This window comes from Palaemon carinicauda, chromosome 3, assembly GCF_036898095.1.
Source record: "Palaemon carinicauda isolate YSFRI2023 chromosome 3, ASM3689809v2, whole genome shotgun sequence".
NCBI classification, from domain to species: Eukaryota; Metazoa; Arthropoda; class Malacostraca; order Decapoda; family Palaemonidae; genus Palaemon; species Palaemon carinicauda.
Genome location: NC_090727.1, coordinates 22366230 through 22393578, shown reverse-complemented (window position 1 = coordinate 22393578; position 27349 = coordinate 22366230). Strand labels below are relative to the sequence as shown.

Below are 27349 nucleotides of genomic sequence, written 5' to 3'. Positions count from 1 at the left end.
GCAGGCCAGACTATTTAGTAGGTAGTAGGTTGGCCTGGGCATCAACCGCCCGTTGAGATACTACCGCTAGAGAGTTATGGGGTCCTTTGATTGGCCAGACAGTACTATATTGGATCCTTCTCTCTGGTTACGGTTCTTTCCCTTTGCCTACACATACACCGAATAGTCTGGCCTATTCTTTACAGATTCTCCTCTGTCCTCATACACCTGACAACACTGAGATTACCAAACAATTCTTCTTCACCCAAGGGGTTAACAACTGCACTGCAATTGCTCAGTAGCTACTTTCCTCTTGGTAAGGGTAGAAGAGACTCTTTAGCTATGGTAAACAGCTCTTCTAGGAGAAGGACACTCCAAAATCAAACCACTGTTCTCTAGTCTTGGGTAGTGCCATAGCCTTTGTACCATGGTCTTCCACTGTCTTGGATTAGAGTTCTCTTGCTTGAGGGTACACTCGGGCACACTGTTCTATATAATTTCTCTTCCTCTTGTTTTGTTAAAGTTTTTATAGTTTATATAGGAATTATTTACTTCAATATTGTTACTGTCCTTAAAATATTTTAATTTTCCTTGTTTCCTTTCCTCACTGGGCTATTTTCCCTGTTGGGGCCCCTGGGTTTATCGCATTCTGCTTTTCCAACCAGGGTTGTAGCTTAGCAATTAACCCTTTTACCCCCAAAGGACGTACTGGTACGTTTCACAAAAGCCATCCCTTTACCCCCATGGTCGTACCGGTACGTCCTTGCGAAAAAATGCTATAAAAAAATTTTTTTCATGTTTTTGATAATTTTTTTTTTTAAATTCAGGCATTTTCCAAGAGAATGAGACCAACCTGACCTCTCTATGACAAAAATTAAGGCTGTTAGAGCAATTTAAAAAAATATACTGCAAAATGTGCTGGGAAAAAAATAACCCCTTAGGGGTTAAGGGTTGGAAATTTCCAAAGAGCCTGGGGGTAAAAGGGTTAATAATAATAATAATAATGTGTAGGCAAAGGAAAAATTAGCCATAACCAGAGAGGGATCCAATACAGTACTGTCTGGCCAATCAAAGGGCCCAATAATTATCCGGTCAATTTTATCTGTGACATCACGTCCTTAACATACAACTCTAGCCCGTAGACACACATTGAATTCTTTCTTTAACATGTGATTATATAAGCCTAAACCTTAAAATGATAATCAAATATTAAAAGGATTGCGGTGTATGTATGATAGCGGCCACCTGTATGTATGATAGCGGCTGACTTAGAATACGGCATTCTAAGGGGGGTCGGAGTGGGGAGGCGTTATCCCCCAGTTAGATAAGTAGGTAAGGACACGGCTTGTAGGTTAGGTTAGGGGGGGAAAGTTTAGTTTAGTTGCTGTCCATTTTCTATGGAAGCAGGAGGAACTGGCCGCTGATATACAAAGGCTCCAAATTTCCCTTTCAAATTGCAGTCTTCCTTTGCATAAAATGTTCCGAGAATTTGCATGTCAAATCTTTTTCTTTTTGTCTTCAAGATAATTAAAATCTTAAGTTACTACTCAAGTTTTAAATGGAGCCTTTGTAGTTGATTGGTACAGACCAGGTCAGTACCTAAAATGTGGGTAAAAATTTAATGTAGCACAATATTCCTAATGAAGAAAATATGATGTTTCTGATGTATTTGTGGATTACTTTGAACTAGTTTAGTGCAAATAACTGGGAGAAAGCCATATTTATCTTATTTAAGTAATCTTAAAATTCTATACTGGATTACAGGAACAAAACACATTTAAATAGGGAATCAAACACAAGAACAACATTTAACCTTAAGATATTTCGGTTTCATTGTATATTAATACATCTCAATGTATCCTGGTATTCCAACTACTTTTTCTTATAGGAAAAATTACGCTCCCTTCGAAAATAACACTCGTTCCCGTCGCAAATGAATAGTTACAGAAATATATATACATCTATATCCGCCGATAATGGGGGACCCCCAGTGGGAACTCGGGGTTTTGGGTGGGGAAAACATACTGGGGAATCGATATATAACCGTAATTCAGTCCTTTTCTTCTCTATACATTTCTTTCTGGTATTTATTATAACCGTAGAAAAAGACAAATCAGTATACCTGGATATATTTGGGAGGAGCCATTTCAAAGGTTATTTCTTGTAGTAGTACAGTAACCAGTGCTGCCAACGCCTGATGTAGATTAAATGTTAGCGTTTCATGCTAACATTAGCACCCATTTGTTCGTTTGTTCGTTCGCCCCACCTTCCGTCCTTCGTTTCTCTCCATTATTACTCTTTTTATTACCGTATTATTTTCTCATTTTATATTCCCATTCAATATAATTTATCATACATTCCATTTTACCTTCCTATATTGGGTTTATGTGTTTTGTTAATTCCTTTCCCATTTGTACATACGTTCGTTTCATCAGTTTCCGATCTGCGCATATATCCCCCCGCCCCCTGCGCAGGAGTTTCCTCTCCCCCTTTTACTCTTTTTATTAGTGTTATTTTTTCATTTTTTATTCCCATTCAATATTATTCCATTTTACCTTCCTATATTGGGTTTATTTGTTGGGTTATTTCTTTATCCCTTCCCGGTTTCACATAAATTCTTACCCTGGGCTAGTTTTTTTATCCTGTTAATTCTCGGTATGATCTCCTCATTTTATATTCCCATTCACTATTATTTAACGTTCATTCCATTTTATCTTCCTATATTGTTTGTAATTATTTTTGTTGGTTAGTTCCTTTTCTCTCTGTCTTATAAATCTTTTCTTTCGTCTTGTTTCCGTATTTAGTTCATACATGTTTTCTCTTTTGTTCGTTGTTTTTCCCTTAACCAATCATCTCTCTAGGCCTATTGAGATATCTCCCTACCCCCCCATTCGTTTATCTCTGTATGCGCTGGTTTCCGACCCATTGTTCCCCTGCCTTTCCCGTTTTAACCTTTGACCTAGTTACTCGTCCTTCGTTACTAGTGCGTTTTTTTTTCCGTATTTTGAGATGGAACATATAGAAACTTGTACCGGTTGCAGCATTCCGTATCTAAAAGCAGTTGCTCAATTCCATGGTGATTTTGGTGATAATTCAGGTTATGTTGATCATTTTCTTAAATCTCACAATGTTATCCCTCAAAGTTTAAACTGCCCCAAGTGTCATTCGCTTTTATCTTATAGGGCAGACATTCACGGGTTTTATTGCTCTACTGTAACCACCATCCGTAAAACTAAGAAGAAACGTCGTTGTGGGTATACTGTTTCGTCCTATAAAGGTACTTTTTTGGACCAAAGTCGGCTACCCCCATGGAAGATAATATTATGTGCGAACCAGTTTTTGCATAAACATTCGGACCATGAGACCCTCATGGAAGGTATAGACATATCTTCAAAGACTAGTGTGGATTGGAGAAGTTTCTGTTCGGAGGTTACCGAATACTTCTTCGATAACCAAGAGGCGATTGGTGGTGATGGAGTTACTGTTGAAATAGACGAAACTCATTTTGGTAAATGTAAATACAACCGTGGTAGACCGTTAAGTGCCATATGGGTCTTTGGGGGTATTGAACGTGTGACCAAGAAATTTTTCATTATCCCTTTAGTTCCCCCCCTTTCTACTAAACGAGATGCTGCTACTCTAATTCCCCTCATCCAGAAGTATATTAAACGTGGTAGTATTATTATCAGTGATAAGTGGGCTGCATACAACTCTTTATCGGAAATTGGTTACGTTCATAAGTCGATTAATCATTCGGAGAATTTCGTTGACCCCCTAGACCCAACCATCCATACTCAAAATATAGAACGTCTCTGGAGAGAAGTGAAGGAGTGGGTTCAGAGGCCTGGAATCATACCTGGACATTTCAAGCAATATTTTTCCAGGTTCTTTTTCACCCACTACTATCCCCGTCATTCGTTGCTGCACCACTTTTTCATTACTGCCAGTCGCCTCTACCCTCCTTTACAACATCAGCCAATCGACCCCCCCTACCCTCAAGACCCCGATGACCCCCAACCATCCACATCCCAGTCATAGAAGTTAATCCGTCATCCTCTTCCTTCCGAGTCCACCAAGTTTCGACGTTTCCTTCATAAAAGTAAGTCATTCCTCAATAGTCATTATTCGTGTTTTGTGACCGGGGTACTTCTAGGCAAGGTTAGGTGGGTTTGTTAGGTTCTGTGGCCTTTCTGTACTTTTTATATATTTCGTACCAGTTATATGGAGAAATTATTGAATATATCTGAGGAGATATTTAGCAGTTCTATCTCTAGTAATGACATCGTGTCGTTGGTAGTTCTGTGTACCATTCGTCTCCGTTGGTAGTACTGTGTATCAAGGTAAGTCATTCCCTCATTCTTATTATATATGTTTTGTGACCGGGGTACTTCTAGGCAAGGTTAGGTGGGTTTGTTAGGTTCTGTGGCCTTTTGGTACTCTTTATTTATTGTGTAATAGTTTTATGGAAGTATTATTTAGTTTACGTATGGAAAAATTTATTTCTACCTCTAGTAATGACATCGTGCCGTTGGTAACACTGTGTACCATTCGGCATCGTTGGTAGTCCTGCCAATCATTGGTAACGTTGCTTATGTTATCGTCCCCGTCATCTGTTGTTTATATATTTTAACTCAGTATATGTGTTAATATTTATATGGTTCATTTGTATTGTATTTCATTGTGTGATTTCGTACAGGAAATATATGATTTCTTATAGTAGATATCGTGGTTTAACTGGTTTTCTCATTCATTTCATCCGTAATAACATCACAACCAATTCGTCAACTTATAGCTAACCGAATTGGTTGATCTGTTTGTTTGCGATTGAAATGGATATCAAAACCTGTTAAAGCTCGTTATTTGCTATAGGAAATCATATATTTCTTGTGCGTAGTCACTAGATGTAATAATATACAAAATTACCGATATTTCTCCCTTACCCTAACCTAGGAGCCATATCCTTGCTTTTAAAATTCTATATGGGATTACAGGAAAAAAAAAAAACATTTTAAAAGGGAATCAAACACAATAACACCATATTTCCCCCTTACCCTAACCTAGGAGCCATATCCTTGCCTTCTTACCTACCAGGGGGTCATATGAACCCTTCTGGACCCCTATTAGACTGCCCTATCCTGAGGTTGCTTCCAAACCAGCTTCCTTCCTGACAATGTAAACCTAAGTATTTCATAAATAGTAAAACTAGCTCCATAATATCGTATATTAGACCAAGATAAATATTATTTCATAAAGGAAAACGAATTGACTATGAAAAGAATCGCTTGCCACCATGCCATTCTTCACGTTACCTTTTCTTTCTGTCTCGATTTTGGTCCACCAAAGATCTTGAATTGCTTCAGACTACTTGAGAAACGTAGATCACAAAGTATTCTTTTCACTATTAATAAAATATATTTGCTTATTAGCAAAGACACGCGTCACTATATGCAAAGATATACGTATCAAGATCGGCTTCAAAACTACTGTTTGACTTTGAAGTTTGATTTGAAGCTTTGTTTACATCGTGCGGGTGGTCGACGCTTCCTCTTCTTCCTTTTATCTCGAAGTTGTTACTCTACATTAAAGAACTAATTACATGATAACGAGATGTTATTCTATCTGATTTCATGGTAGAATGGAAAAAAATAAAGATTAAGAACTGCATTAACGATATTTTTATGGTATAAGATAAGCCTAATTACAGTAATAGGTTTAAGCTTAGGAGCTTTGCAAGCTATCTGTTATGCAAAAGAGTGGCCGCAAACTTATTTTGCGGAGTGAATAGCTATAATCTAACGAAACATTTTCATTATAACTTATACAATTCTTTGATTGTAGCATCTTCTAAATTATATGATCCTGTGAAAAGTAATGTCTTTAGTTTCTTCTTAAATTCAGTTGCCCCCTTTAGGTCCTTCATTTCAGTTGGTAGTTTATTATAATGTCTAGGCGCACAGTAGCTAAAAGCCCTTTCACCAAATTTACTATTTGTTCTTGGTTCAGATAGTCTATGTTTGTCAGTCATGTGTCTTATGTTAACATTTGTTTCTATTTCTAGTTTATTCAGGCATTATTTTAGATATTTTGATTAATTTTGGCTCAGTCCATTCACTTTTATCTTCATTGAGCTTGAGCTTTTTTGTTAACATCCAAGCCTTAATGTCATTCATTATTTCATGTATCTTTCTTTTAGCTTCATCAACTGATGCTATTGGGAAATAGAATTTAGACAGGAACGGGGAAATGATTCTCGATTGGATGAATGACCATGGGTTAGTCCTATTGAAAGGAGATTTAAGATGTAAAGGGATTTATACATGGGAAAGACTCCAACAAAAAAGTGTAATAGACTACGTACTAGTAAACTAGTAAATGAACAAATGTATAAAAACTTTAGGGAAATTAATATAGACGATGAAAAAATTGAACTTTGGCATCTCAGATCATCATCCGATCACTATAGAACTGGAATTCATGAGTGACCAGAATAAAAATTTTAATAAAGGAAGATGGGAGGAAGTAAAATACTTTAGGACAGATGAAAATAGTTCAAGAGAATACACTACAAGAGTAGAGGAAATTGTAAGAGATAGACAAATAGACAGAATAGAAGGAATGGACCTAATAATAGAAGAGGCTGCAGAAGAAAAATTGGCAAGAGTATATAAAAGGAAGAGTATATAAAAGGAAAGTTCTTGATGAAGAAAAGGTACATGAGCAACCCTGGATGAACAATGAAATAAGAAAAGGCATAAAGGAAAGGAAGGATTTAAACAGAAAGAAAAGAAATGAATCCAATATCGAAGTAAAAAAGGTATTAGAAAAGAGATATGATCAAAAGAAGAGTGAAGTGCAAGAAATGATAAAGAAGGAAATTACTATATTAGATAAAAAGATAACAGAAGAAATAAAAATGGATAAAAATAAAAAACTCTGGGAGAATATTGATAGAATAAGGAACAGACAGAAAGCCCATGGCAAAGTTATACAACTTTATGGAGAACAAGGAAATAAGCTAAATAAGGAAGAAACAAAAGAGGAATTAATCAAGTACTGGAAAACTATATATTGTAAGCATGAAAATAAAATAGACTCAGTTTGGAATGAAGAAAAACAGATAGAATATGAAAATGAAATAGCACATCAGGAAGATACAACAAGAATAGATGAATATAACATCCCGGACATACTTAGGGAACACTATGACCTTGTAATGGTAACAGAAGGGAAAATAAAACCAATGAAAAATCCAAAAATCACAACAGAAAAAGTAAAGAATTACCTGGGAAAATTAAAGGCAAAAAAAGCGGCAGGACCAGATGGCCTAAAACCCGAACTATATAAGGCACTAGGAAAATGCAAAATATGTCTTGAAACCTTACAGAAATGTTATCAAAATGAGTTGGACGAAAAAGAAAAACCAAATATGTGGAAGAAGTCAAGAACAAAGATGATTGAAAAGAAAAGAAGGCCAATGGCAAAAGACTTAAGACCCATAGCTCTATTAAATATTTCTTATAAAATATTCATGATGATGGTGAAAGAGGAAATAGAAGACCACATATGAATGAATGAAGAAGACAATGAATGTCAAGCAGGATTTACAGGTGGAGGCAGGATAGAGGACAATATCTTTATATTACAGTATTGTGTGGAAGAGAGCTATAGTAACAAGAAACCTCTAATAGTAACTGCGATAGACTTTAGCAAAGCATTTGACTCTGTAAAAAGGGAGGTATTAATAGAAGTTTTAAAATAATATAAAATTAACACCAAAATCATAAGTGCAATTGCAAATAGGCCTATTTATCAAGGAGATACTACGGGCATTGACTTAGGAGAAGGTATAGAACAAGAAATAGAGGTTACAAGTGGAATTAAACAAGGTTGCACAGGATCAACTTCACTTTTTAAACTGATTACGTATATTGTCATGAAGAAAATAGAAGAGGAAGGAAACGGTTTCAGAACTCAATTAATAAAGATAGAATCATTATTTTTTTTCAGATGATGCCTTAATAATTGCACATGATATACATAATGCTAAGCGTAACATTCAGATATTAGTAGAAACTAGTAAAAAATGTGGGTTGGAAATTAATAAAGAGAAGAGTAATATTATGATTTACAATATGAAAGAAAAGCCAGATAACATAGAGGGAATCAAAGTAGTAGAAAGATTAACCTACTTAGGAATAAAGCTAGATAATAATAGGAATATATTTAAAACTCAGAAAAGGGTAATGATGGAAAAGGCACAAAAATTAGCTAATCTAACATATACAGTTATAGAGAAAAGTTGCAATAAAGTGATGATAGGAAAAACGTTCTGGAAAAGTATTGCTTTACCATCTATTTTGTATGGAACAAATGTTATAAATCTAACAGAAACTGAAATAGAGAAACTACAAAGAATAGAGAATGGGGTATATAGGAAGATTTTAGGTGCCACTAAAAGCACAGCTAATACTGCTCTAAGAGGGGAGATAGGTGCATCTTCTATGAAAACAAGGGTGATGGATGGGAAGCTGCAGTACTTAAATCATACCCTGAATGGAAAGAAGGAAATACTGAAAATAATTATCCAGGATATTCAAGAAAAAGAAGGAAGATGGTGGAAACAACCTGCAAAGTATTTGGAAGAATTAAGTTTAGGTATAAGACAAATAAGAAGAATGAACAAGGCAGAAATAAAAACGGAAACCAGAAAGTGGGATACTGAAAAGTGGAAAGAAGAAATAGAAAGTAAAGTGAGCCTAGAAATATATAGAACGTGGAAGAAAGAAATTAAGGAAGAGTTAATTTATGACAATACATTTGCTTCAGTGATATTTTTTAGAGCAAGAACTAATACGTTAAAACTAAATATTGTAAATAGACACAATGGAGGGAATGTAAACTGTAATTTTTGTGAAAATGAGAAAGAAGATTTGATACATTTTTTGTTATTTTGCCAGGAATATAGAAAAGAAAGGCTGCATTTATAGGTAGGACAATGCGTATAAAAGAAGAATTTAAGAAGTCCAAACTGACCACAATAGGTTGCCAAAACTGATGATAGCAAGGTGTTATCCTATCTAATTTCAAGGTAGAAGGGAATAAAAGTAAAGATTAAGAATCTCATTACGGTATTAACTTATTTAAGGCATAGATAATATAAACTTGAAAACAATATTAAGAATAAGCTTAGAAGCTTTGCACCTATCAAGGAACCAGGAATGAACCAGGAATGAACCAGAAACCTGAACTTAAACAGATTATTAGACCAAAACATAACAAACAATCTATAAAATAAATATCATTTCGGAAAATGTCAATAAAGATGTTTCAATATTATTATTTTTATTACTAATATTATAATATGTAATAGTAGTTTGAATAATACAATGAATATATGTATAAAATTTCTTAATTATAAAACAGAACGCAACCTAAACCACTTTGTTGTTCAACAGACGACGCCCATAAATGTAAACAAAGTGAGTGAGCAGGGGTGCCATGCGTACGATAATTATCGTACATGTACGATTATTTTAGGTCCAGTACGATGTACGATACATGCCTTAGGTATATACATATGTGTGGTGTATTTTGAAATAAGTCAATCATAAACTCCTTAATAATTATATTGAAACTGTGTACGATAATTTTGGTTGAAAAACGACAATTTTAAGGCTCATGTACAATAATCCAGTCGAAATAATCTGGCAACCCTGTGAGTGAGGACTGAGGAGGCCGACGCCACGCTGTTTAATTCAACTTCAAGGGTAATATTAACATCTTGACTTATGCGATGGTTAAATATATATATATTTATTTTTTTCCTTTATCAACACAATACTCACAAAACTCATTCTCTTTATTCGTCAACCTGGTCATTAGGTAATTTTGGTATTTTATGCCCTTTTCAGCATCCTGCTTAAATCTTTAGGGACATGTTTGAAACGTAATTGAAATAATTAAATGCATATATTTGGGATTTTGTGTGTGAAATTTAAGAGCTATAATTCCGTCTGTCCTGTTAATGATTGTCCCAAACTTTAGAATACGGCATTAGGTAAGTAGGTAAGGACACGGCTTGTAGGTTAGGTTGGGGGGGGGGTTAATTAAGTTGATGTCCATTCTTAATCAACACACGAGGAACTGGCCGCTGATATACAAAGGCACCAACCATTATTTCCCTTGCAAATAAATAGTTAATAAGATATACCCCAATATATCCTACAGTAATGGGGCCAGTCAGTGGGAACCATGGGTTTAGGGTAGGGGAGATTTACTTGCGAATCGATAATTAATGGTAAAAATAACCTTTTTTTCTATATGTTACTCTCTGGGACGCATAATAAATCCACGAAAAATTGCACAAAATATGGGGATCCTCTTCCCCTGAAATGTATATTTCATTCATTAGGTCATGTCTTGTGAGTTGGAGGTTTCGGAGCCTTTGTATATCAGCGGCCAGTTCCTCCAGCGAGCATAAAATATAGACACCGACTAAACTAAACTGACCTCTCTATGACAAAAATTAAGGCTGTTCGAGCAATTTAAAAAGAAATATACTGCAAAATGTGCTTGAATAAAAATAACCACTTGGGGTTAAAGGTTGGAAAGTTCCAAATAGCCTGGGGGTAAAAGGGTTAAGTAATGAGGCCATGCCCTTTTAATCTATATTAAGTGGGTGTGACCAGGTTAGGCCTATTTAAGTTTCCTTTATTTTATTATACCTGTGTTCCACCGACCTAAACCTGTGTCGTCTTATGAGGTTACTATAGGAGAGGTGTAGCTCCCCCCCTGTAAGAATACTCAGCTCTCTTAGGTAAGGTTAGGTTAGGTTGAATTTGATACAGCTTGAGATTTGCCTACGTACTGTAGTAGAAATCAATTCATACAATATATACTGTACTGAAAAAGATTGTCTCTCACACAGAAGTAAACTTAAGTCAACTGAAATCTTATGTAATATAGACTTTTATTCAAATCTGTATTTTGTTCCTACATGAGTACAAACGCTTGTCGTTTAATATGGATATGATATCAGCAAAGTTGGAACTTGGGTGTTAAAATTTTCAATATTAAACTTAGCCGGTGATCATATAAGCTGTCAGCTCTGCTGCCCGACAGAAAAACCTAAGGACAAAATACGCCAGCGATCGCTATACAGGTGGGGGTGTACATCAACAGCGCCATCTGTCGAGCAGGTACTCAAGTACTCCATGTAAACACAGAACCAATTTTCTCTCTGTCGTGCCACTGGCAAGACCTACTAAATACGCTGTTGCTTACTGGATTGATTTTCACAGATTTTGGTGAAGTACTCATTTCTAGTTTTTAGCTTTCGCTTTGCAGAGGTTATCTTCAATACTTCCTTGCATTCTTTGATTGAATTTTGGATTATTTGTTGACGACTTGGATAGATTTTGAATTTCCCCTTTGACTAATTCAAGATGGCTGACCCTTCTCAAGTCCCTAAATACAGGAAGTGTAGTGCTAGGGACTGTTCAAGGCGTCTTCCGAAGGCCTCTATCGATCCTCACACCATTTGTTCCAATTGTCGGGGTAAATCCTGTCAATGGGAAGATCGGTGTGAGGAATGCGTTGGGCTTTCGGAATTCGATTTTCTCGAATTCCTGAAATATTCACGTAGGCTAGAGAGAGATAGTCAGGAGGAGTTCATCTCGCTCAGTTGATTTTTCCTCTCCCCATGCCCCACAACCTATTCCTTCCCCTGTAATGGTTGCTCCTGATCCCCCTTCTAGCACTCAACAACCTTCGATGGCAGATATGATGCGTGCCATCCAGGCTCTGGGTGAGAGAGTCGAGTCATTGGCGAGTGACCGTAACCAACTCATGGCAGACGTCAGGGAGTTGAAGGGTAAGAGTGCAGTGGGTAGTGACCTAGTGAGTGGAAGTGTTGTGAAAAGTGTTAGTGTTGCGCTTGAGGGTGCGTCTGTTCGTGCCTGTCGTCCTCCCAGTCCGGGACCTCTTGCAAGCTCCCAAGCCCAGGGGAGAAGCAATGTCGTACGACCAAAGGGTTCGACAGGCTTTAATCAGCGGACAGACGTTCCCTCCGTGGTTTCGGACGTATCTTGCCAAGATCGCCCCACCCACAAGAAGACGAGAGAGCCCATTCATTCCTCGTCTGCGGAAGATGTTTCTCGGCAGAAACAATGGACCAAGGTCTCACGACCTCTCAAACGCAAGGTCCCTTCCGCGCAAGTCCAACGGCCCAGTTATAGCCACTGGGTCAGTTCGGACTCGCTGCGGTCTTCAGATGACTGCACACCTCCTAAGAGAGGCAAAGCGGTACCGCAACAGGCAGTAACACAGTCTGTTGCCGCACCTGCTACTGTAGACCCTAAGTGGGCTTTGCTGCAGACCATGCAGACACAGTTGTCTTCGTTAATGCAGGACTTTCGTGCGGAAAAGGTTGACGCTGCACCCGTTAGTCTACAACCAACCACGGTTGTGCGTCCAGTTGACGCTGAGGCTACCTTCTCCCGCACTCCAGCTGTGAGAGTCCCGCCACCCATGCGCACTGTACCCTGCCAGCCGCATGTTGACGTTCGCCGACGCACGGAACCCTCCGTTGACGTTCGCGAGTTACAACAACAACAACCTAAGTTGTTTTGTTTTGACGCGGTGCGTCAACCTCCGCAACCCACTGTGGTTACCCCTACTCGCCCACAGCAGACTATACAGTCGGGAGTAGACGCTTTGCGCCACCGCGCAGCTATGGTTGTTGCCTGCTCTCAGACTGACCAACAGTTCCATGACGTTGCGTCCAGTGCAGTCACGCATGCACCCGTGCTGCCGGACTCAGCTGACCAGCCAATGCCTACTCCTTTGCCGCTTCCTCTTCAGCTTTCAGACGATGGACTCTCTGATGATGACGACGCTGCACACCTTGACGACCCGCACACGGACATCGACGAACCCAAGACCACGCCTCCCTCCCTGGACTTTAGAAAAGTACTTGCACTGTTCAAGGACTTATATCCAGATCAGTTTGTTTCTGCGGCCCCACGCTCACCTCCATCTGAGTTCGCTTTAGGCACGCAGTCATCCGCGCCTGCCTTTACGAAGCTCGTCCTCGCCCGCTCGTCCAAGAGAGCTTTAAGGGTGTTGGGAGATTGGATGCAGTCCAAAAAGCACCTGGGGAAGACAGCATTCTTGTTTCCCCCTGCGAAACTCGCTTCCAGATCGAGCGTCTGGTATGCCACGGGAGAAGTTCTCGGCTTGGGAGTTCCTGCCTCTGCCCAGGGCGACTTCTCAAGTCTAGTAGACTCTCCCCGCAGGCTGGCAATGAGACGCTCCAAGATTTGTTGGACTTCTTCAGATTTAGATCATCTGATGAAAGGAGTGTTCAGAGCGTTCGAAGTGTTCAACTTTTTGGACTGGTGTTTGGGAGCGTTGAGCAGGAAGACCTCCCCTTCTGACAAGGAAACGTCCATGCTCATTATGTCCTGCATGGACAAGGCCATACGGGACGGTTCCAGTGAGCTTGCGGCTTCGTTCGTTTCCGGGGTCCTCAAGAAACGAGAAAACCTTTGCTCCTTCTTGTCAGCTGGAGTAACTCAATGTCAGAGGTCGGAGCTTATGTTTGCCCCTCTCTCGAAGTGCCTTTTCCCAGAGGAGTTGATCAAGGAGATTGCTGCCTCCTTGATTCAAAAAGACACGCATGACCTGGTTGCGTCATCTGCACGCAAAGCCACCCCTTTGCCTTCCGTGTCTAGACCCAGGATGGATACTCCAGCGTCAAGATTCATTCCGCCCTTTCGTGGCAGAGCCTCCAGCAGAGGAGGTGCTCGCACCGAAGGGAAACGTGGGAGCAAGAAGAAAGGTACCAAGTCCTTTAGAGGCAGAGTCTGACTGCCACATTCTTCAGACAGCAGTGGGAGCCAGACTCAAGAACTACTGGCAGTCCTGGGAGAACAGGGGCGCAGATGCACAATCTGTGAAGTTGCTCAGAGAGGGGTACAAGATCCCATTCTTGCGCAAGCCCCCTCTAGCAACGACTCCCATCGACCTCTCTCCCAGGTACAGAGAGGAGGACAAGCGACTAGCTTTAAAGCAAGAGGTGTCTCTCTTACTAGAAAAGGGAGCGGTAGTCAAAGTCCGGGACCATCAATCCCCGGGCTTCTACAACCGTCTCTTCTTAGTGGTAAAGAAGACAGGAGGGTGGAGACCGGTGCTAGACGTCAGTGCTCTGAATGTCTTTGTCACCAAGCAGACGTTCGCCATGGAGACGGCAAAGTCTGTTCTAGCAGCGGTCAGGAAGGAAGACTGGATGGTCTCTTTAGACCTCAAGGACGCTTACTTTCACGTTCCCATCCACCCAGATTCCCAACCTTTTCTAAGGTTTGTTTACGGGAAGGTTGTCTACCAATTTCAAGCCCTGTGCTTTGGCCTAAGCACGGCGCCTCTTGTCTTTACGAAACTGATGAGGAATATTGCCAAATTCCTGCATTTAGCAGACATCAGAGCCTCCCTCTATTTGGACGACTGGCTTTTAAGAGCTTCGTCCAGTCGTCGCTGTCTGGAGAATCTAAAGTGGACTCTAGATCTGACCAAGGAATTGGGTCTCCTGGTCAATATGGAAAAGTCCCAACTGGTCCCATCCCAAACTATAGTGTACCTAGGGATGGAGATTCACAGTCAAGTTTTTCGGGCTTTTCCGTCGGCCCCCAGAATAAGTCAAGCCCAAGGATGCATCCAGAACATGCTAATGAAGGACCGATGTTCAGTCAGACAGTGGATGAGTCTGATAGGGACGCTTTCATCACTGGACCAGTTCATTGCGTTAGGGAGACTGCACCTCCGTCCCCTTCAATTTCACCTGGCTGTTCACTGGAGAAAGGACAAGACGCTAGAAGCGGTCTTGATCCCTATTTCCGAGAAGATGAAGTCATCACTGACCTGGTGGAAGGACAACATCAACCTCAGAGAGGGTCTGCCACTGACTGTTCAGACCCCCAACCACGTTCTCTTCTCGGACGCATCGGACACGGGCTGGGGTGCGACATTAGACGGTCGGGAATGCTCGGGCACCTGGAACGCGGAGCAAAGAGCGTTACATATCAACTGCAAGGAGCTACTGGCAGTTCATCTGGCCTTGAAAAGCTTCAAGTCCCTCCTTCTAGGCAAGGTGGTGGAGGTGAACTCCGACAACACCACGGCCTTGGCGTACATCTCCAAGCAAGGAGGGACCCATTCTCTGAAGTTGTACGAGATCGCAAGGGACCTCCTCACCTGGTCAAGAGATCTAAACCTGTCTCTAGTAACGAGGTTCATTCAAGGCAACATGAATGTCATGGCGGACCGCCTCAGTCGGAAGGGTCAAATCATCCCAACAGAATGGACCCTTCACAAGAATGTAGTATGCAAGAGACTTTGGGCCACATGGGGCCAACCTACCATAGATCTCTTTGCAACCTCAATGACCAAGAGGCTCCCAAATTATTGCTCGCCAATCCCGGACCCAGCAGCAGTTCATATAGATGCCTTTCTACTGGATTGGTCCCATCTAGACCTTTATGCATTTCCCCCGTTCAAGATTGTCAACAAGGTACTGCAGAAGTTCGCCTCTCACGAAGGGACAAGGTTGACGTTGGTTGCTCCCCTCTGGCCCGCGAGAGAATGGTTCACCGAGGTACTGCAATGGCTAGTGGACGTTCCCAGAACACTTCCGCTAAGAGTGGACCTTCTACGTCAGCCACACGTAAAGAAGGTACACCCAAGCCTCCACGCTCTTCGTCTGACTGCCTTCAGACTATCGAAAGACTCTCAAGAGCTAGAGGCTTTTCGAAGGAGGCAGCCAGGGCGATTGCTAGAGCAAGGAGGACATCCACTCTTAGAGTCTACCAGTCGAAGTGGGAAGTCTTCCGAAGCTGGTGCAAGTCAGTATCAGTATCCTCAACCAGTACCTCTGTAACTCAAATAGCTGACTTCCTTTTATATCTGAGGAAGGAAAGATCTCTTTCAGCTCCCACGATCAAGGGTTACAGAAGCATGTTGGCAGCAGTCTTCCGTCACAGAGGCTTAGATCTTTCCAATAACAAAGATCTACAGGACCTCCTTAAGTCTTTTGAGACCTCGAAGGAGCGTCGTTTGGCCACACCAGGTTGGAATTTAGACGTGGTACTAAGATTCCTTATGTCAGAAAGGTTCGAGCCGCTACAATCAGCCTCCTTTAAAGATCTCACTTTAAAGACTCTTTTCCTCGTCTGCTTAGCTACAGCTAAAAGAGTCAGTGAGATACACGCCTTCAGCAGGAACATCGGATTTTCATCTGAAACGGCTACATGTTCTTTGCAGCTTGGTTTTCTAGCCAAAAACGAACTACCTTCTCGTCCTTGGCCGAAATCGTTCGATATTCCAAGCCTTTCTAATTTGGTTGGAAATGAACTAGAAAGAGTCTTGTGCCCTGTTAGAGCTCTTAAGTTCTATTTAAAACGAACTAAACCTTTACGAGGACAGTCAGAAGCTTTATGGTGTGCTATTAAGAAACCTTCTTTACCTATGTCGAAGAATGCAGTTTCCTATTATATTAGACTGTTGATACGAGAAGCTCATTCCCATCTGAATGAGGAAGACCATGCTTTGCTGAAGGTAAGGACACATGAAGTTAGAGCTGTCGCAACTTCAGTGGCCTTCAAACAAAACAGATCTCTGCAGAGTATAATGGACGCAACCTATTGGAGAAGCAAGTCAGTGTTCGCGTCTTTTTTTATCTTAAAGATGTCCAGTCTCTTTACGAGAACTGCTACACCCTGGGACCATTCGTAGCAGCGAGTGCAGTAGTGGGTGAGGGCTCAACCACTACATTCCCCTAATTCCATAACCTTTTTAATCTTTCTCTTGAAATGTTTTTTATTGTTGTTTTTGGGTTGTCCGGAAGGCTAAGAAGCCTTTCGCATCCTGGTTGATTTGGCGGGTGGTCAAATTCTTTTCTTGAGAAGCGCCTAGATTAGAGGTTTTGATGAGGTCCTTTAGTATGGGTTGCAACCCTTGATACTTCAGCTCCTAGGAGTCGCACAGCATCCTGTGAGGATCGCGAGGCTCAGTAAGGAAGACGTACTTAAAAAGGCAGAGTAATTGTTCAAGTCGACTTCCTTACCAGGTACTTATTTATTTTATGTTTGTTATTTTGAATAACTGCTAAAATGAAATACAAAATACTTAGCTCTTAATAATGTAAACATGTAATGCTGGTCTCTACCCACCCCCCTGGGTGTGAATCAGCTTATATGATCACCGGCTAAGTTTAATATTGAAAAATGTTATTTTTATTAATAAAATAAATTTTTGAATATACTTACCCGGTGATCATATATTAAAGGACCCTCCCTTCCTCCCCAATAGAGACCCAGTGGACCGAGGAGAAAATTGGTTCTGTGTTTACATGGAGTACTTGAGTACCTGCTCGACAGATGGCGCTGTTGATGTACACCCCCACCTGTATAGCGATCGCTGGCGTATTTTGTCCTTAGGTTTTTCTGTCGGGCAGCAGAGCTGACAGCTTATATGATCACCGGGTAAGTATATTCAAAAATTTATTTTATTAATAAAAATAACATTTTTTAACAAGGTGTCGGTAGTTTCTGGAGGGTAGAGGAGTCCCGCCCCTCCCTGTCAGCTAACCGAATAACGACTGACTTTAGCCTCAAAGACGTATATATGTGCGCTAAGTGTTCCACATTTGGCTCTTAGTTTTACATTTTCTTTTTCAGGCTGTATAAGTAATGTAATTATTATTATTATTATTACTTGCTAAGCTACAACCCTAGTTGGAAAAGCAGGATGCTATAAGCCCAGGGGCTCCAACAAGGAAAATAGCTCAGTGAGGAAAGGGAACAAGGAGAAATAAAATATTTTAAGAAGAGCAACAACATTAAAATAAATATCATTTTATAAACTATAAAAACTTTAACAAAACAAGAGGAAGAGAAATAAGATACAAAATAGAACAGTGTGCCCGAGTGTACCCTCAAGCAAGAGAACTCTAACCCAAGACAGTGGAAGACCATGGTACAGAGGCTATGGCACTACCTAAGATTAAAGAACAATGTTTGATTTTGGAGTGCCCTTCTAGAAAAGCTGCTTACCACAGCTAAAGAGTCTCTTCTACCCTTACAAAGAGGAAAGTGGCCACTGAACAATTACAGTACAGTAAGAAGAATTGTTTGGTAATCTCAGTGTTGTCAGGTGTACGAGGACAGGGAGAATATGTAAAGAATAGGCCAGATTATTCGGTAAGGGACTGTATAGGCAAAAGGAAAATGAACCGTAACCAGAGTGAAGGATCCAATGTAGTAATATCTGGCCAGTCAAAAGACCCCATAACTCTCTAGTGTTAGTATCAAAATGGGTGGCTGGTGCCCTGGCCAACCTACTACCTACTAAATGGAGAAACCATGTTTAGGCATGCAGTCATGCCCAGGAATATTTGTCAGGCGGTGCGTAACAGTCATGAGCAAGTTGTCAGTGTAGATTCCCATCTGCTGTGCCCTTTATGCAGAGGTCATGACTGCTTACAGTCTCCGTCATATGAGAAATGTAAGTCATTGTCCTCCTAGTGGCAGGAGTATAAATATTTTGGTGTAAAGACGAGAGAGAGAGAGAGAGAGAGAGAGAGAGAGAGAGAGAGAGAGAGAGAGAGAGAGAGAGAACCAAGCAAATCAGATTCTTCTCCTTTTGAGTCATCCTCGTAGTATAAGAAATCCCCGGGACCTCATCATTCTCCTGGTTGAACTCTGGCTTCTGATCCTTCGCTGTCAGTGTCCTCCAAAGGGAAGGCGACAAAGGATGACGATACTTATGTAACCTTAAGGCAAGCCCAGAGCGATTTGCGTTTACCTGCCTTCCATAAAGACACAAGTACAGTACTGTACCCATTCTCCTGTAGGTGAACCAAAGACATAGTTCTTTGAAATGACGATGCAGACATGGGCGATGTCCTAAGGAAATTATGGCCTTCCTTAGGTTAGAGGCTCTGGCTTTGAGGAACGCCCTAATGCACTCTGGCTTCTGATCCTTGGCTGTCGGTGTCCTCCAAAGGGAAGGCGACAAAGAATGACGATATTAATGTAACCTTAAGGCAAGCCCAGAGCGATTTGCGTTTACCTGCCTTCCATAAAGACACAAGTACAGTACTGTACCCATTCTCCTGTAGGTGAACCAAAGACATAGTTCTTTGAAATGACGATGCAGACATGGGCGATGTCCTAAGGAAATTATGGCCTTCCTTAGGTTAGAGGCTCTGCCTTTGAGGAACGCCCTAATGCACTCTGGCTTCTGATCCTTGGCTGTCGGTGTCCTCCAAAGGGAAGGCGACAAAGAATGACGATATTAATGTAACCTTAAGGCAAGCCCAGAGCGATTTGCGTTTACCTGCCTTCCATAAAGACACAAGTACAGTACTGTACCCATTCTCCTGTAGGTGAACCAAAGACATAGTTCTTTGAAATGACGATGCAGACATGGGCGATGTCCTAAGGAAATTATGGCCTTCCTTAGGTTAGAGGCTCTGCCTTTGAGGAACGCCCTAATGCACTCTGGCTTCTGATCCTTGTCTGTCGGTGTCCTCCAAAGGGAAGGCGACAAAGGATGACGATATTAATGTAACCTTATGGTAAGCCCAGAGCGATTTGCGTTTACCTGCCTTCCATAAAGACACAAGTACAGTACTGTACCCATTCTCCTGTAGGTGAACCAAAGACAGTTCTTTGAAATGACGATGCAGACATGGGCGATGTCCTAAGGAAATTATGGCCTTCCTTAGGTTAGAGGCTCTGGCTTTGAGGAACGCCCTAATGAACTCTGGCTTCTGATCCTTGGCTGTCGGTGTCCTCCAAAGGGAAGGCGACAAAGAATGACGATATTTATGTAACCTTATGGTAAGCCCAGAGCGATTTGCGTTTACCTGCCTTCCATAAAGACAAGTACAGTACTGTACCCATTCTCCTGTAGGTGAACCAAAGACAGTTCTTTGAAATGACGATGCAGACATGGGCGATGTCCTAAGGAAATTATGGCCTTCCTTAGGTTAGAGGCTCTGGCTTTGAGGAACGCCCTAATGAACTCTGGCTTCTGATCCTTGGCTGTCGGTGTCCTCCAAAGGGAAGGCGACAAAGAATGACGATATTAATGTAACCTTATGGTAAGGCCAGAGCGATTTGCTTTTACCTGCCTTCCATAAAGACACAAGTACAGTACTGTACCCATTCTCCTGTAGGTGAACCAAAGACAGTTCTTTGAAATGACGATGCAGACATGGGCGATGTCCTAAGGAAATTATGGCCTTCCTTAGGTTAGAGGCTCTGGCTTTGAGGAACGCCCTAATGAACTCTGGCTTCTGATCCTTGGCTGTCGGTGTCCTCCAAAGGGAAGGCGACAAAGAATGACGATATTAATGTAACCTTATGGTAAGCCCAGAGCGATTTGCGTTTACCTGCCTTCCATAAAGACACAAGTACAGTACTGTACCCATTCTCCTGTAGGTGAACCAAAGACAGTTCTTTGAAATGACGATGCAGACATGGGCGATGTCCTAAGGAAATTATGGCCTTCCTTAGGTTAGAGGCTCTGGCTTTGAGGAACGCCCTAATGAACTCTGGCTTCTGATCCTTGGCTGTCGGTGTCCTCCAAAGGGAAGGCGACAAAGAATGACGATATTTATGTAACCTTATGGTAAGCCCAGAGCGATTTGCGTTTACCTGCCTTCCATAAAGACACAAGTACAGTACTGTACCCATTCTCCTGTAGGTGAACCAAAGACAGTTCTTTGAAATGACGATGCAGACATGGGCGATGTCCTAAGGAAATTATGGCCTTCCTTAGGTTAGAGGCTCTGGCTTTGAGGAACGCCCTAATGAACTCTGGCTTCTGATCCTTGGCTGTCGGTGTCCTCCAAAGGGAAGGCGACAAAGGATGACGATATTAATGTAACCTTAAGGCAAGCCCAGACCGATTTGCATTTACCTGCCTTCCATAAAGACACAAGTACAGTACTCTACCCATTCTCCTGTAGGTGAACCAAAGACAGTTCTTTGAAATGACGATGCAGACATGGGCGATGTCCTAAGGAAATTATGGCCTTCCTTAGGTTAGAGGCTCTGGCTTTGAGGAACGCCCTAATGAACTCTGGCTTCTGATCCTTGGCTGTCGGTGTCCTCCAAAGGGAAGGCGACAAAGAATGACGATATTAATGTAACCTTATGGTAAGGCCAGAGCGATTTGCGTTTACCTGCCTTCCATAAAGACACAAGTACAGTACTGTACCCATTCTCCTGTAGGTGAACCAAAGACAGTTCTTTGAAATGACGATGCAGACATGGGCGATGTCCTAAGGAAATTATGGCCTTCCTTAGGTTAGAGGCTCTGGCTTTGAGGAACGCCCTAATGAACTCAGGCTTCTGATCCTTGGCTGTCGGTGTCCTCCAAAGGGAAGGCGACAAAGAATGACGATATTAATGTAACCTTATGGTAAGCCCAGAGCGATTTGCGTTTACCTGCCTTCCATAAAGACACAAGTACGGTACTGTACCCATTCTCCTGTAGGTGAACCAAAGACAGTTCTTTGAAATGACGATGCAGACATGGGCGATGTCCTAAGGAAATTATGGCCTTCCTTAGGTTAGAGGCTCTGGCTTTGAGGAACGCCCTAATGAACTCTGGCTTCTGATCCTTGGCTGTCGGTGTCCTCCAAAGGGAAGGCGACAAAGAATGACGATATTTATGTAACCTTATGGTAAGCCCAGAGCGATTTGCATTTACCTGCCTTCCATAAAGACACAAGTACAGTACTGTACCCATTCTCCTGTAGGTGAACCAAAGACAGTTCTTTGAAATGACGATGCAGACATGGGCGATGTCCTAAGGAAATTATGGCCTTCCTTAGGTTAGAGGCTCTGGCTTTGAGGAACGCCCTAATGAACTCTGGCTTCTGATCCTTGGCTGTCGGTGTCCTCCAAAGGGAAGGCGACAAAGAATGACGATATTAATGTAACCTTATGGTAAGCCCAGAGCGATTTGCTTTTACCTGCCTTCCATAAAGACACAAGTACAGTACTGTACCCATTCTCCTGTAGGTGAAACAAAGACAGTTCTTTGAAATGACGATGCAGACATGGGCGATGTCCTAAGGAAATTATGGCCTTCCTTAGGTTAGAGGCTCTGGCTTTGAGGAACGCCCTAATGAACTCTGGCTTCTGATCCTTGGCTGTCGGTGTCCTCCAAAGGGAAGGCGACAAAGAATGACAATATTAATGTAACCTTATGGTAAGGCCAGAGCGATTTGCGTTTACCTGCCTTCCATAAAGACACAAGTACAGTACTGTACCCATTCTCCTGTAGGTGAACCAAAGACAGTTCTTTGAAATGACGATGCAGACATGGGCGATGTCCTAAGGAAATTATGGCCTTCCTTAGGTTAGAGGCTCTGGCTTTGAGGAACGCCCTAATGAACTCTGGCTTCTGATCCTTGGCTGTCGGTGTCCTCCAAAGGGAAGGCGACAAAGAATGACGATATTAATGTAACCTTAAGGCAAGCCCAGAGCGATTTGCGTTTACCTGCCTTCCATAAAGACACAAGTACAGTACTCTACCCATTCTCCTGTAGGTGAACCAAAGACAGTTCTTTGAAATGACGATGCAGACATGGGCGATGTCCTAAGGAAATTATGGCCTTCCTTAGGTTAGAGGCTCTGGCTTTGAGGAATGCCCTAATGAACTCTGGCTTCTGATCCTTGGCTGTCGGTGTCCTCCAAAGGGAAGGCGACAAAGAATGACGATATTAATGTAACCTTAAGGCAAGCCCAGACCGATTTGTGTTTACCTGCCTTCCATAAAGACACAAGTACAGTACTGTACCCATTCTCCTGTAGGTGAACCAAAGACAGTTCTTTGAAATGACGATGCAGACATGGGCGATGTCCTAAGGAAATTATGGCCTTCCTTAGGTTAGAGGCTCTGGCTTTGAGGAACGCCCTAATGAACTCTGACTTCTGATCCTTGGCTGTCGGTGTCCTCCAAAGGGAAGGCGACAAAGAATGACGATATTAATGTAACCTTATGGTAAGCCCAGAGCGATTTGCGTTTACCTGCCTTCCATAAAGACACAAGTACAGTACTGTACCCATTCTCCTGTAGGTGAACCAAAGACAGTTCTTTGAAATGACGATGCAGACATGGGCGATGTCCTAAGGAAATTATGGCCTTCCTTAGGTTAGAGGCTCTGGCTTTGAGGAACGCCCTAATGAACTCTGACTTCTGATCCTTGGCTGTCGGTGTCCTCCAAAGGGAAGGCGACAAAGAATGACGATATTAATGTAACCTTATGGTAAGCCCAGAGCGATTTGCGTTTACCTGCCTTCCATAAAGACACAAGTACAGTACTGTACCCATTCTCCTGTAGGTGAACCAAAGACAGTTCTTTGAAATGACGATGCAGACATGGGCGATGTCCTAAGGAAATTATGGCCTTCCTTAGGTTAGAGGCTCTGGCTTTGAGGAACGCCCTAATGAACTCTGGCTTCTGATCCTTGGCTGTCGGTGTCCTCCAAAGGGAAGGCGACAAAGAATGATGATATTAATGTAACCTTATGGTAAGGCCAGAGCGATTTGCGTTTACCTGCCTTCCATAAAGACACAAGTACAGTACTGTACCCATTCTCCTGTAGGTGAACCAAAGACAGTTCTTTGAAATGACGATGCAGACATGGGCGATGTCCTAAGGAAATTATGGCCTTCCTTAGGTTAGAGGCTCTGGCTTTGAGGAACGCCCTAATGAACTCTGGCTTCTGATCCTTGGCTGTCGGTGTCCTCCAAAGGGAAGGCGACAAAGAATGACGATATTAATGTAACCTTATGGTAAGTCCAGAGCGATGTGCTTTTACCTGCCTTCCATAAAGACACAAGTACAGTACTGTACCCATTCTCCTGTAGGTGAACCAAAGACAGTTCTTTGAAATGACGATGCAGACATGGGCGATGTCCTAAGGAAATTATGGCCTTCCTTAGGTTAGAGGCTCTGGCTTTGAGGAACGCCCTAATGAACTCTGGCTTCTGATCCTTGGCTGTCGGTGTCCTCCAAAGGGAAGGCGACAAAGAATGACGATATTAATGTAACCTTAAGGCAAGTCCAGACCGATTTGCGTTTACCTGCCTTCCATAAAGACACAAGTACAGTACTGTACCCATTCTCCTGTAGGTGAACCAAAGACAGTTCTTTGAAATGACGATGCAGACATGGGCGATGTCCTAAGGAAATTATGGGCTTCCTTAGGTTAGAGGCTCTGGCTTTGAGGAACGCCCTAATTAGCCAGAGCTCGGTTCTTTTTTTTCCACACACAAGTAGAAGGAACGGCGGAAAAGTAGAGGAACTCCACCAAGGACTCACTTTTCTGTTGTGCTGTCATTTTTAATATATCTGTAACACCAGGACCAACCCCAATAAATATGGCTATGACTGTCTTAAAACCATCCTTTAAGTAGATCCCTATAGCTCAAAAAGCTAGGTTATCAACACCAACAATGCAGTCTATTAACCCTTTTACCCCCAGGCTATTTGGAAATTTCCAACCCTTAACCCCCCAGGGGGTTATTTTTTTCCCAGCACATTTTGCAGTATATTTTTTTTCAAATTGCTCTAACAGCTTTAACTTTTGTCATAGAGAGGTCAGGTTGGTCTTATTCTCTTGGAAAATGCCTGAATTTTTTCAAAAAATTATCAAAAAGATGAAAAAAAATTTTTTTTTAGCATTTTTTTGCAATGACGTACCGGTACGTCCATGGGGGTAAAGGGATGAGTTTTGTGAAACGTATCAGTACGTCCTTTGGGGGTAAAAGGGTTAAAAGAGCAATGGATTCACTACAACTCTTACATCCAGTGCATAAGGGGAAGGGGTAGAAGGGGAGCTATAACCCATTATGGTAGGCAAAGGGCAGTACTACAGGGCAGAGGACTGGACAGTGGAGGTCCTCAGACACTGATACCACTTCCCGTTCACTATCTCTTGTCCTCTTCTCAATCAGACTTTGACGACGAGATTGTCGTCATACCACCAGAATTCTCAGAAAGATGTAATTCTTCAAGGAAAAGCCCAAAAGATGATGGGAAAAGATGCACTACATGTATTCTTGGATGGGTCTCCAGGCTTATACTGTTGTCTATTCCTAATGGAAAAATCAACAAGAGGCTGGAGACCTGCAATTGACCCTTCCACCATGAACAAGTTTATGTAACAAAATGTATTCAAGATTGATATAGCAAGCACAGTAAGAATGGCCATCGGGGAGAATGACTATAAGCTCTCTGGACCGGAGAGATGCATGTTCCCAGATCCCTGTTCATCAATCTTCAAATTAACCCTTTTACCCCCAAAGGACGTACTGGTACGTTTCACAAAACCCATCCCTTTACCCCCATGGACGCACCGGTACGTCCTTGCAAAAAAAGGCTATAAGATTTTTGTTTTTTTCATAATTTTGATAATTTTTTGAGAAAATTTAGGCATTTTCCAAGAGAATGAGACCAACATGACCTCTCTATGACAAAAATTAAGGCTGTTAGAGCAATTTAAAAAAATTATACTGCAAAATGTGCTGGGAAAAAAATAACCCTCTGGGGTTAAGGGTTGGAAATTTCCAAAGAGCCTGGGGGTAAAAGAATTAAAAGTTCTGTGCTGTGGACAGTTGACTGCCTCCTAAGTATTCATTCTAGTTTTCACAAGCATATCTGCTTTGGAGGATGCCAATGGGATTCGGCCACTGATATACCTGGACGATTGGCTAATCCTTACATTCTCATGGAGGCAACTCCTTCAACATCAGAACAAACTTCTCTCCTTCTGCCATGATCTAGGGATCATGGTAAATCTAGAAAAATTCAGCATCATACCCTAACAGAGGATGGAATATCAAAAGATGTTAGTGGACAAGTCTTTCCATCTTATGATTGGGTCTCAAGAGTCACAGGAGTAGCATGCCCTTTTCTACGCCATTAACATTTCCCAGCACGTCAGCAGTACTTACTGGATCATCTGCCATCATCAGAGAAACTCATCCCTTACTGCAGTTTACATCAGCAGTCACTTTAGTGATGTCTGAGGAAATGATGGTCAGCAATGAAACAAGAATTGATGTCTGATCAAGATGGATGGCTGAGGGATATGAATCTCTCGAATGAGTGCCTTTCACCAGTGCTGCTTCTTTTTTTCTATGTTTTAAAAGAAAGTTCAGGTGTCCATTTAAGGAGCCAGTTCATCGCAGGTCGCTAGTCACAAGAAGAAAAAAGCCTGCACATCAACCTTCTGGAACTGAAAGCAGCGTTCTTGACACTGCAGTCATTCTAATAAGATCTGATTGGTCACTCTGTTGATTGGATGAGCAACAACACCACCTGTAGTAGTATATGTCAAAAAGAAAGGAAGTACAGTACTGTATGTTTCAAAGCACCTCATCAAGTTGGCGATGCTGGCTAATGAGTAGGCACTGAAGAAAGCAGTCGAACTGTCGGGAATAGTCATTCCCAATAAAAGTAATGTTATCGTCGACACCCTAAGTCGACAAGGAAAAGTGGTCAGATTGGAATAGTCCTTTAATCCTCAAGGGGTGAGGAGCCTATTGACTTATTTTTGCATCCCAATGATCTGCCTCTTTGTGACGAGACTCCACAAGAAGCTCCAAAGTTCCTGATCACCAGTTCTGCATCAGGCAGTGTCATTAGAGGATGCATTTTAATATCTATGGGCTGGCCTGGACGTCTATGCTTTTCCACCGATTTTACGGAAATACAGTGCAATTAATAAACTAACCGATTTCCTTAGAGTAACATGGCTTGATGAAATGCCATCAATGCTTTTTTATCAGATATTATTTCATAGTATTCTTCATGAATAGATGTTTAGACATATATGTGGAAGATCTGCAGATAGAGGTTCCATTTAGAATGGATATTTTATGAGGAATTTTATTCTTGTGCCGTATCTAGGCTTTGAAGGCAAAGACTACACAAGTTGACATGGCATTTTACAAACTTGGATAATTCAAGTCTGCATTTAGTATTGGCCTTTTACATACTGTAAACTCTCATAGACAGCCTTTTAAAAAATTTTCCTTGGACCAAATGTATTTGAAATCAGCTTCAGTAAACAAGGGATCTTAGCTTGAGAGTTTTCATATTGTAAAATATCAGGAAGGCAACGTTTAGGAAAGGGTATGATTTTGTAACCATTTATATTTTAAAAATTCAAATCTAGATTCACTGAAAATTATACTAGGAAGCTCCCAACGAGATAATCTTTCATTTGACAGTCTGTTCTAAGACATTTCCCCTTAGAAATAAATGAGAAGTTCATTTTAATGGAAGCCT

General features: G+C 41.6%; 1 long non-coding RNA gene across 1 annotated transcript in view; it reads left to right on the top strand.

Moving 5' to 3' along the window:
* The first annotated feature begins 9692 nt into the window (after positions 1-9692).
* The window catches only part of LOC137636881 (uncharacterized), a 52008-nt gene continuing 34351 nt past the window's right edge, over positions 9693-27349 (top strand). The window contains exon 1 of the long non-coding RNA XR_011043269.1: positions 9693-9746. This is a non-coding gene — a long non-coding RNA (uncharacterized lncRNA). The remainder of the gene's footprint in view (positions 9747-27349) is intronic.